The sequence below is a fragment of the Taeniopygia guttata genome, chromosome 1 (assembly GCF_048771995.1).
Source record: "Taeniopygia guttata chromosome 1, bTaeGut7.mat, whole genome shotgun sequence".
Lineage (NCBI taxonomy): Eukaryota > Metazoa > Chordata > Aves > Passeriformes > Estrildidae > Taeniopygia > Taeniopygia guttata.
The window spans coordinates 74,345,505-74,358,096 of record NC_133024.1 but is presented as its reverse complement, the minus strand read 5'-3'; the positions used below and the strand labels follow the sequence as shown (position 1 = coordinate 74,358,096).

Sequence of the window (12,592 nt, the reverse complement as noted above, 5' to 3'; positions counted from 1 at the left end):
TGAATACTTGTCTCTTGGAGAAAACTTTTTGCAAATCTATAGCAGACTGAGCCAGAAAGAAAGTTGGCAAACACTATGTCAAAGTCCTTTGTGCTTTTTGCCTTTAGTATAAATAAGACTCTAAGGCATCTGTGTAAATTCAGATCACCTTGAGTACACTCCTGTCTTAGTTCCTCCTCTCAGAAGCTATTCAGAATAAAGTATTCCCTGGCCTCTGCTGCATGGATGGAGCCAAATTAAGGTATAACATTAATGACAGGCAAAAATGTAAGGATATCTCTGAGGATGTCTGTATGGACCTCAAATGACTGCCCACCTTATCCCAAAAACTGTTAAAAACAGCTATAAAATTCATAAACCCATGCAAGCCTGTGTTGCAGATGAAGATATGATGTTTCCAGGTTATTATTATCTCTGAAGTTCTACATGTAAGGATTTCTTATTCTCTGTGAGAGGGCTCAATGCCTTCCTTCGGTGCCTTTGGTTAAACAGTTTGAATTTGCCTTCCTTTACTCCCTTCCTTCTCCTCCTTTTTGGAGAAAGTCCTGTGGCCAGGCGAAGGGGCTCTGTGATTGTGCCATCTGAGCAAAAGTGGTACTCATTTAGACCCCTAACAGGGAGTGCCTGTGATTATCTATAGAAATCCCTGCAAACAGGAAGAATAAATCTGTAAAATAAAAGCTAGGTCAACATGCACATAATTCCAATATTAATCATGTATATTTAGGAAAGAGCAATATTTTGGAATTTTTTTTTTTTCATAAACTATGAACTATATTTCAACCCTGGGCTCAGCAGCAGCAGTAGTAAATAAATTACAGCACTTTTTGGTGCTCTCTTGGACTAATATATGCCTAAAATCTTGGGCCTGGAATATTTTGGGTTTTTTCACCTTGGCAAAAAAAAATTTAAACAAAATAGTTCTAGGCAATGTATTATTCTTTAAATATTAGTTACTAGTAATTTCTAAAGTCTATAGAGTTGACATTTTCAGCAATAGTATTGACTTTTACTGTCCTTACAATTATTTAAAATAGATGTCCTCATAAAACTCACATTATCCTTTTTCTTATAAGTGTCTGCATTGATTATCAAAAGTAAGTAATATATACTGTATTTTGGCCGTGTATCACAAATAGAGTTATAAAAGATGACTGACAAGTTTCAGTTAAGGAATACATCCAGTGAACTATAGGTGGAAAAACGTCCAGCTGTCTTTCCCAGCCTTCGCAGAGTAAATGTCTGCAAGTAAAGGCAATGCCTGCAATTACCAAGGAGAAAAAAAAAAGTTATTTGGTAAAATGTGCAAAGCATCTAAAAGAAGATCTCCACTCACTGTCATTTCTACATGTATTTTAAGTTACTGCTTAACTCTGTCACAATTCTTGAACATCAGCCTGCAAAGTTTCTCTTTCCTGGTTTGATTCATGGGCAATAATAAGACCCAGGAGATGGAACTTTGCTCTGAAGTGGTGATTTACAACAACTGGAAATAATATGGACAAGTTATGAACATTTGCACAACACTGAGCATGCAATTAAAAACATGGAGTGAAAAAAGATTTTTCTTCTTGTGAAACTGTTGCAAACCATTCTCTGAAAAAACAGAGTGGTGAGGCTGCTTCTGTGACAAAACGTATATCAACCTCAGACTGCTCACAGAGGGCTTATGAGATAAGGCAACAAATCACATTCTGCAAAAGAAGTCATCAGCAAACAAGCCAGAATGGTTTATGAAAAAGTCATATACAGAATATACACATCTGCCAATAAATAACCTCTTCACTGAGCTGGCACTTTTCTAAATTACAAATTAGGGATTCATGATCCTAATAAATACAATATACTACCAGTTGACAGGTTTCACAGCATTTTATGTTTCTAAAGGAGATTTATAGGTTTATAATGAGGAATAATATAATGCAGGTGCTATTAACTTCACTAAAACCCATGTGCAAATAAGGAAAAGGAAATCCTTTACATCTTGATTAAACAGAAAATACCAAAGCTTTTGTAATTTTTTTTTCTTGTCTCCTGTTTTCTAAGGAAAAAAGTCCCTATTTCAAGGCAATTTCTAAGCAGTGTAATTAATGTGGTGCAGCTCACTAATTGCCTAATGAGTACTGTGTTTAATGAATATTCTTTTAAAGTTTATGGCTATTTTCTACATCCATTCAGTGACAGCAGTTGCTCAACTGCAACAGTAGTTTTGAGCACTTGTTGCAGATGCTGCCAACCATTTTCTGCCAAATGCAAATCCAAAACTACTTGAGTGATTGAGTTATCACTGCCAATCTTAGCTGATACTACTGTTAAAAGATTAATGTCCTTAAAGGGAGAATCAGATTACTACAAGCATTCTTTTAACATCACTTTAGGAACACTCTAAATTCTCTTCCACAGAATAGAATGCTTTTCAAAATATATATAGCACGTTTAAATAGATTTATCCTTCCTCACAATATGGTTGCAAAATATCTAGAGCTGTGGTGGATTGACCTTGGCTAAATGCCAGACACTCACCAAAGCTTCTCTATCACTCCTCTCTGCAAGTGGACAAGGGAGTGTTTATGAGTTGAGATAAGGACAGGACTCACTGACTGCCAGTATGTGCAAAACAGACTCAGCTTGGGGGTATTAACTGAAAAAAATCATGAACAAAATCAGAGCAGGTTAAGGAGAAGCAAAATATATCTTAAAAACACCTTTCCCTAAACTCTCTCTCCTTCCCAGCTCTACCCCCTCCCCTCAGAAGTGCAAGGAGATGGATCTAGAGACCCCTGCCAGGACCCTGCTCCAGCACTGACCTCTCACAGGTTCACAACTTTCTTTTGCACAGCCATTTTGGGCATTTCTTGTGGGTCTCCTCCATGAGCTGAGAGTGGATCTCTGTATCCCCATGGACCTCCATGGGCTGCAGGGGCACAGCTGCCTCACCATGGGCTGGCTGCACCATGGGCTGCAGGGGAATCTCAGCTCTGGCACCTGGAGCACCTCCTGCCCCTCCTTCTGTACTGACCTTGGAGTCTGCAGAGTTGTTCCTTTCACATGTTCTCACTCTTCTATTCTCTGGCACCCATTACAACTGCACAACTCTTCTTCCCCCTTCTTTAATATGTTTTCACAGAGGTGCTATCACCATTCCTGATTGACTCAGTCTTTGCCAGCAGAATGCCTATCCTGGAGCCGGCTGGCATTGGCTGTGCTGGACATGGGGGAAGCTTTGGGCAGCTTCTCACAGAAACCACCCCTGGAGCACCCCTTCTACAAAGACCTGGCCATGAAAACCCAACACAAAAGTTAAATTCTATCTTAATGGAGTTATCATACAAAATTAATGATGCATAGTCTCAGACCAAGTTCTAAAACACAAAAAACTAATTAAAAACAAGCCACAAAACAGCTATCTAGGCTACTCCTTGCTGTCATTTAATAATTCACTAGTATCTGACAACTCATAAAATAACTACCACAGGATAACATTACTTCCTAAAAAATGAAAGCTACCCACAACATCCAGCATAAACTCTTAAATGATGATGATGATGATGATGATGATGATGATGATGATGATGATGACAATAATAAAGTCTGCAATAAGTTTTGCATCTGAAAGGACCACTAAACTCTATGTGATAACTTACACACCTGAAGTCCTTCATCTATAAAAACTGCCAGCATTAAAATTCATTAGGACTAGCTGCTGGAAAATGTATTTTTTATAGATATTTGGAGTTTAAATTTATAATAGTATTATTACTCATCATTTATTGATTATTAAATTATTGATTTTCCTTTTATACAGCTACAAAAATACAGGACGATTTGGGTATGGTCATGACCTCCACAATCATGATTTGGGCAAACAGGATCTAAAATTAATCAAACATGCTGGCTTATAGTTAAAGTTGTATTTGGTAAACAGTGAAACAGTATGATTCATGTATCAAATGATTATCGTCCTTGATACAACCTTTCCCTATTTTAACCTATAAATCTGTGACTACTTACTCATAATCAGATGATCAATTCAGTCGAGACAACCTTAATGTACTGATACCTAAGATATGTAAGGAAACAGCAAATTAAGCACCTTCGCTGTCTTCTTCATTCAAGTGATACTTAAAAGCTTCCAGAGCAAGAAACCAGAAATTCTGTGCTATCAACTTCCTGCTACAATAATCTGAAAGTAGTATTACTATTACCACTAATATCAAATTCTGTTTAAAATATTTTAAAAAAGGAAGCAATATAATAATAAAGACTTAGGCACATATGATAGTGACAGAATCTTTTAAGGTCCCACAATAATTCTAAGTTGATTTGCAATATAGTAGATCTATGAAGACCAAATAAGTAATACAAAGAAAAGTTCAAAGCTTTAACCTGTCTCCTTCAGGAATGAATTCTAGAGTGAAGATATCAACTCAGCTCCCTGCATTTTTAAAGGTAGATGCTGCATACTTCATGTCAAGCTGCAGATCTGTGAGTACAGACTGCAAAGAGAAGCAGCAAGCAGTGATTTAATGCTAATTTGATCTATCATTCAGAGTTGAGATAGCATCTAAGACTTGTTTGACAAGACACACTCAAAATACAAAATGATCAAACTGAAATTGTGTCAGCTATTTTATGAGCAAATCAGGTCTCTGAATGTTGCAGAATAGCCTTTACAAGGGGCTGTATCATCAGAACAGATTAATTAGTTGAGAAGTAGACATACTACAGGGAATGACATCCAACCGGTGAAAGTGGGATTGATCAAAGAAATACAATGGTGTCATGACGTTCCCCAGGTGACTACATCTTACTTTATTAAATGTTCCCATAGCATGGCATGATCATTTTTGTGCTTTATTTCTGCTGCTCAGAACTGAACAAAGTTCACCCATTTCGTTTCATGGAGTCAAGCTAATATAATCTTCAGTTCTGATCTGCCTAAATTGCCCTTTTGCAAGTTTGAATGATCCCAAAATCCTCAAAAAAAAAAGAAAAAAACAGTCAAACGTCATATTTTCTTTACTTACCCACTTACTCAGTGTATAAGTTTGCATAACTATGAGGCTCACCCAAGATTGGACTACAACTCTTAGATTGTCTCAGTTTCATTTTGGACAGTGTAATTAAATTGTCAAACTAAGGTCTAGTGCTTTTGAAATATGAGCAGGAAACGGGGACTGAAAGAAAGGGAAATGAAAAGAGAGAGACAGTCAAAGTGTATTAATAATGAGGGTATAAATAATGTAACATTTGTCCAGAAAGAACCATATCATTGCTATTTTAATTTTCATAAGCTCTCAACTAAAATAGATTATAAAAGCAAATCACACTAATTATTTAGACAGAACAAAACCTCACAGATACTTTGAACTGAAAAAATGTCACCTGAATAAACGCACCAATAATGCCACAGCATTACCCTCTTATGGGACAACAGAAGAATGAAGGTTAAATAATATGAAGTGTGGGATCAAGTAGGCAGCTTGTGCTCCAAAAGAGGTAGAGGAATGTGAGTATGTGCTTGACTATGCCACCTGCTTTGGAGGTGCATATCAATCCCTTTGGCTAGCACTTTTCTGGTTAAGCCAGGCAGGCAAGCAGAAAATATCTCCTGGTCTTCTAAATCTTCCCGATTCAGACATGGCTCTTAAGAAAGCATGATCCAGTGTCAGGATGAAGGCTGAGATCTTAAAGAAGCTTTTTACAGTTGGAGATCTCCAGGAGGCGACAGTTGTCCTTCCTACGGGTTCACTCTGCAACACCCACACCCACAAACACACTGTAGCTGGTAGTTACGCTTTCAAGATTTTGCTCAATGGCACACAGCTTTGCTGTGAATACAAGACATTGGTATTTTTCCACAGAACCCTTGCTTCTATAGCAACTTTTAAGAGGTTATGTCAATTAGCATTTTTTTTTAATGCCAAAACACAGCCAAAAGAGTATAACAGCAAGCTTGTATAGCTGCATATGGGTGACAAACCAGACATATGGAGTGTGAAAAAGAGAAGTGAAATCATTGAAGAAGAGCTAGCAGATAATGCTTCATACAAAATTTAGTCTTTTTTTAGAAACAATGAAAAGTGAAAAATATGGTGATATTTTTCTAGATGTAGTCTGTAGCATCCCAGATTGCTAGAATTCATTTAAACAATCTCATTCAGATATTTTGACTTTACTGGCTGATGTTTTTGCCTTCAGTTGTATTTAGATCTGTATTGTTATTTATCAGTGTGCCACAATAACAGAACCAAATACTTAGAACTCCAAAAATATAATAAAATCTTCATATACAGTCTTCCATAATAATATTGTCCTATGTACATATGCCTTCAATCTTCAAAACTGACTATTCAGTCTCAGTGAAATCTGCCACATGGACTAAGTTCAAGGACAAATAGTGTTTTGAAATTGTAAGTTACCTAATGGAAGCAAGCTGAAACTTTAAAAATTAATTAAAGCTCAATTTTAGACAGACACTCAGAAAAAGAAAAGTATCTCCACACCTCCTCCCAGGCAACTGAGATGTTAAATTACAGTTGAAGCAACTAGGTCTTCATAAAAGCTGTGGGTAAAAACACTACAGTTCATCATGCAGTATTTTAAAATAACACACTTAAGTACTGCTGTAAACTTTTCGATGATCATAATCTTATGCCTCTAAGAAATTAAAATAAAGACAAGAGTTTACATTGTCAGTCCATGGTAAGGATGGTGTCTTAACAAGATGCAAAGATTTACACACTCTTCTGGTTTCGATACTGTGCTGTTGCAGAAACATTCAGGGGACAGTGCTGCCTAGGATGCTTTACTCACAAACTAAATAAAAATGCTTTTAAGTGTTGCTATTGGACATGATATGAGTACACAGAAGCTTGGTAAGTTCAAAGGAGAAAAAGAGCATTTTATTTGAACATCTGGTATTTATAGAATTCTAAAGGTGACCGTGGATTGGAGGATGGAATTACCACCTCTCCAACCACACTGGTCCAAAGATTAATCAATTATTTTTCTCTACCTACAGAGAAATATGTAAACTATTCTATTTTTACATGAAGTTGTGTGGGAACTCTGACTCTCAAATATGTAAACATTATCAGAAGGCTAAAGAAGTTTTATGAGAACTTTAAAATTTTTAAAAGAACTATAAAACACTTTTAAAAATCAGGGCAACATTGAAGTTTCACCAAGAATTGATGGGAGAAAATAAGGAGGTATTCTACTTCTCAGAAAGCTAACATTTTTTTTTTACTGAGTAATATTTAATGCAAATAGAAAGAAAAGAGTTTTCTGGTCTGTATTTTCTGTTCAATTCTGTAGAACAGATTTCAGATACAATGACTGGCAGGACTCACTGGAAAGCCTGAAAGACCTGCAAGATTGAAAACCTTTTTCTCTTACCAGTTTTCAAGATCTGCAACTTTATGAAACCCCTTGTGCGGAAATATTTTCCACATGCATTTTTCTCCTTAGCCACCTTGGAAAAGCTGCCTTTCTGGCTCATAGTGCTGTTTCCATTTTTCTTTCAGAAAGCAGCCAACAGTTTGTATATTCACTTGGGACTGGTCTGCAATTCATCCTAAGCAATACATTTAAATAATAGGAAGATCTGAACATTTTTAATTCTTTTTTAACTTTTTTACATCTGACTAAAGTGAGCTGTCTATTAAAGTGGTAGTCTACTGGGCTCACCTCTATCCATGTTATGTGTCTCATAAATATTCAGAAAATTGTTTTGATGTTGAAAATTATTGTATTGTTTTTGTGTTATCTTACTGTCCTTGAAACAAAAGAGTGCATGATACTTGCAAATAAGTTTTCACATATTGTCTGCCTAAAGTTTCATATCCGCTACACATTAGAGGATCTGGATGATTTCAGTTTAATTGACAGGTAATTCTCAGAAGTGTTGAGACAAAAGATTAGTTGATTTTTTGGGAAACAGTGACTTAAATTATAAACTTATACCTATGAGGACTTGCATCTTCCCAGAGCAAAGTGCAAAGATCCATATGAAAGCATTTTTGTCAAGAACGCAAGTGCAAGAAACTGCAAGAAACACAAGCTAATATTGGCCCAAAGTAATTTTTTTAAAAAATTAGAAAGTTGAAGATATTTTCAGTTTGCAGTATATTAAAATGGGTATTTAAATGATTTTTAATTTTAAAGTAAAAACCAAAAACCCACATATTTTTCAATATAATTTCCTTCTGGCATTTAAATGCATTACAATCAAGTCTATTTACTTTGTATTTACTGTAATTTCTTTCACTGGAAGGAGGATTTTGATAAGCATTCAGGAAGAAATAAATGGTAGGGGAAGAAAAAAAGAGGATCTAAATACACTAAAATAAAAATTTTAAAACAGAAAACATGCTGTCAACAGGGAAGCTAATGAGACACTATGTTCTCTTAAAACATATCTAAAAAGAAACTTATAATGTCCAGCTTGAATATACAGCACTTGAGAAGGTTATTATTTCATTTCATGATGATTTGTATGCCCATACAATTAGTGAGGTACTTGATTACATTTTTTCCCCTGTGTACACTCTCAATAAACACTCCAACACATGCAAGTCCTGCTAGTTAGGAGAAGAACATCTCCCCAGGTATAGTGCAAGAGTACTGTGAGGAACCCCACACAGTTTAGGAAGTTTCCAAATCTTCCTGGATTGGGAATCATGCTAGATCACCAGTTATTGTCTAACTACTAAATTATGTCTCAGTCACTACAAAGAAAAAAATAAGTTTGTGTTATCATTTTGACAACCAGCTCTGTAAAATATCTCAACGTTAGGCAACATTTTTCATCTGTGTTAACCTTGATATAAATAATATGTATTATGACATATTAAAAGTCTACCTTATTGCTTGTAAGTGCACCTCACTGTCAATACTGTTTAAATATAGAACTGAAACTGTATTTGCTTATATTAGACTTTTTTATGGGAGATATGTGCAGAGCAGTCTGCACATGGCACTTGAATGAAAATTAAAAGTTCTTATCCACAAATTTGTACCATCCCAACAAAAGACAATGGCTCTCTGGTGTTATAGATTAGGACTTTGATTTGAGTGTTGATGATGGAGCTTCACAGCCACACTACGAAGTGACAGAGGAACTATTTTTTTAAATTAAATATTCTGAAAATTTATGACTAATTGTATAAATAGCTTCCAAATATTTAGGGCTTTTCATTAAAAAAATTTAAAATATTAATATTACTGCACCATTATTTTAAAATTAAAACCCATATACACATTCTAAAGCTACTTCTATATAGCTCTAAGTATAGAACTTCTATATAACTGATAGTTATGTTCTAAAACCTTCTTTTCCTCTGCCTGCCAAGAAATAAAATACCATCCATGTTAGCCAAAGGTATTGTGTAAACAGTGTTGGTTTTGATTACTGATTATTAGTTACGAAAAGATCATGACATATCATATATGATAAAAGAGTTTCAAACAATCTCCACTGGATAAGGGAAAAAAGTTCTTTGGATAATATAGTAAACTATTATTTTACACATTTTAGTACATATGTTGGGAAGTGGCACTGGTAATTACAGCAAAAATAGTCTCTGGTAATCTGCATATTCAATACTTTCTTTGCAATATGGTATTTTCCCTTTATGAAGCACGCTTTTACATTGTCTTAAAAAGTTAACTAAGAAAAAAGTGTCCTTTTCTGTGGCATAAATATTGAAAGCACATTTTTACATCTCTTAGGTTTGTGCTTTGATTATTCAGGTAAAAGAGAATGTTCCACAAGCTTAGAAGTTGAATCTTCTATCTGGCACTTTAACCAATTTTGTATTGCATATAAAACTCACAATTAAACAGTGCCATTAGGTTCATATGAAGGCATTAGAAACAAAAAACATTTAAAAATTACAAATACTGTTTTTTCTTCCTGACTCAGTTCTAACTACTTGTAGGGAAAAAAAAAAAAAAAACAAAAACCATAAAAAAACCAAAAAAAACCACAAACTGAAAATTCCCCTCTCAGAGCTACATCTGAACAATGTTTTCCCTCATGGTCTCTCATAAGGTTGCAGAATATACATGCATCATTACCATATTAAGCTTCATCTACACTTTTAACAGATCCCTCAGAATATCTTATATTTCATTATGAATCAACAAATATATTTTCTTGAAAAAAAATGAGATATATACTCTTCTCCAGAACATCATAATGGCCATATCAGTTGAGATTAGTCCATTAAAATTCTCATTTTTTTATCAATAGAAATACTTTAATAATTCCGTGTCATGATTTAACCCTAGGCAGCTCAAGCCCCACACAGCTGCTTGTTTGCTCCACCACCAGTGGGACCAGGGAGACAACAGGAAGGGTAAAAGCAAGAGAACTCATGGGTTCAGATAAAGACAGTTTAATAGGAAAAACAAAAGCCACATAGGCAAGCAAAGCAAAAGAAGGTATTTATTTGTCCCAAGAAAGCAGGGCACCATCATGTGTAACATGGGAAGAAAAAATTCCATCACTCCAAATGCTTCCCATTCTTCGTTCTTCCCCCTACTTTATATACTGATCATGATGTCCTATGGTCTGGAATATCCCTTTGGTCAGTTTAAGTCACCTGTCCTGGTTTTGTCTCCTCCCACCCTCCCCAGCACCCCCTTTCCACACTAGTGTGGCAGTAAGAAAATCAGAAAAGGGTTTGGCTCAGTGTAACCCCTGCTCAGCAATAACAAAAATATCTCTACATTATCAACATTGTGTTCAGCACAAATAAATCGCATACCAGCTATAGTGACTAAAATTAACTCTACTCCAGCCAAAACCAGCACATTTCCCTAAATCCAAGAAGTACCTTCAACTTGCCTGAAATTATCAGGCATCTACAACTTTCTCTTTCTTGCTTCCAGTGTATTGAAGGGTGTAAGTTATCAACTCAGACACATTTTTTTTAATCACAGTAGAGTAGCAGTTACAATTAAGAAAATAAACATTGCCTTTTATGAACGGCAGTGACAGAGCTAGCAGCAGCAGTTAAAACAGTGAAGAAGCATCATTGTCAAAAACATCACTATCTGTGCTGATGTCCTTATTATTGCAGAACCAGTGTTCGTCTCCAAAAGAGGACTCTCCCTGTTTGTTGGTTAGACCTGTAGACAAATAATATTTCTCCAATATGCTTTGTTCATGCTTTGAACAAAGGACATTGGTCCAGGAACAGAGCTGAAATTTAGTTGCAAGCCTTCTACTCTGATATCCCCTCTTCAGAATTCCACAAAGTTGCATATTTGCTGTTCTTAATTAAACATAAAATTGCTGTTGTTTTTAACACTCACATTGCTTGTGGGATGAAGAGGTCAAGGAGAAGCCAAAAGAAATGTGTAGGCAGTCTCAAATGCATTTTTACATGGATGGTTCTCTACCTCTGATGTGTATATTCTCCATTGACACAAATGCAGCAGACTTCAACTTGATTTATTGTTTTGATTTATAGTCAGGAAATTCTCATCTTGTTTTCATCCTGAGCTCCACACATACCCTAGATTGGTCTATGAAGAGATCTTGCACAGTGTTTTTAGCTTTAAAAAAATGTAGCTAATAAAGATATTGTACTGCGCAACTAATTGCCCATTGCAAAAGAACAGTCCTTATTTATGGAACATTGTTGTCTGCCACATTCATAGTTAAAAGCAGAGGAGGAATCTTAGGTTTTAGGGGTATTTGGGAGAAGTTGAGCTAATGGTGTTCAAACTTTATAGCATCTTTGAACTGTACAGTACATCTCAATTCTCAATGCCTCAAATGGATTTCAGGGATTTAATATATTGTAATGTTAATGATTTTCCTTTATTTCTAATTTTTCCAAGAATTTTTCCACATGCATTGTCCTTCTTTGGGGATGTTGAACTAAACCAAAAAGATTTGCACAGTCATTTAACTCTTCCCATCAGTAAGTGATCCTCTAAACAATGGGGAAGTTGCTTTCATCAATATCCAAACCAATCTGGATATTAAAAGTACTATTTCCTTCGCATGCAGTCATTCATTATAATCTTCAACTTCACATGATGATGATATCATAAATGTAATCTAAATTCCACTTTGATTACAGAAATATATGTTTCTTGAGGGGTGCATGGCTGTATACCTATATGTGTGAGCCTGTGTGTCAATGTGTCTTTGACCATGTATATGGGTATATTCTCCAATTAAACTAGCATTTCATATGTAAGTTTTTGGTCATTCTATCATTCTATCATCAAGGTTTTTAAAGCAGCCTGAAAGTAGTAAGTTTCCTAGGAGAAGGAGTCAGAAAAATGAAGCAAACTAGTCCATTAAGCATTGCTTGCAGAAGGTAATCAGTTCACCCAGTCATCAATTTTTCATTAACCTATTAAAAGTTTTTAGGTGTAATTAAGGCAATAATAAGCACTTTGAAATATAATTGTTTATTATGTGCTTTTCATTCATTACTAAAAGAAAAAAATTGTAATTCCATGACAGATTCAAGCTCAATGACGATCACTTTTCTATACTAATACTGTCAGAAGTCAAGTAACAGAATTTTGACTATCAAAAAGATCAAGTAATAGTATTAGAGAC

The 12,592-nt window shown here is 35.3% G+C and overlaps 1 protein-coding gene across 3 annotated transcripts in view; it reads right to left on the bottom strand.

Annotated features, from left to right (window-relative positions):
• The window catches only part of GPC6 (glypican 6), a 718,331-nt gene that overhangs the window by 511,785 nt on the left and 193,954 nt on the right, over positions 1-12,592 (bottom strand). The window lies entirely within an intron of this gene.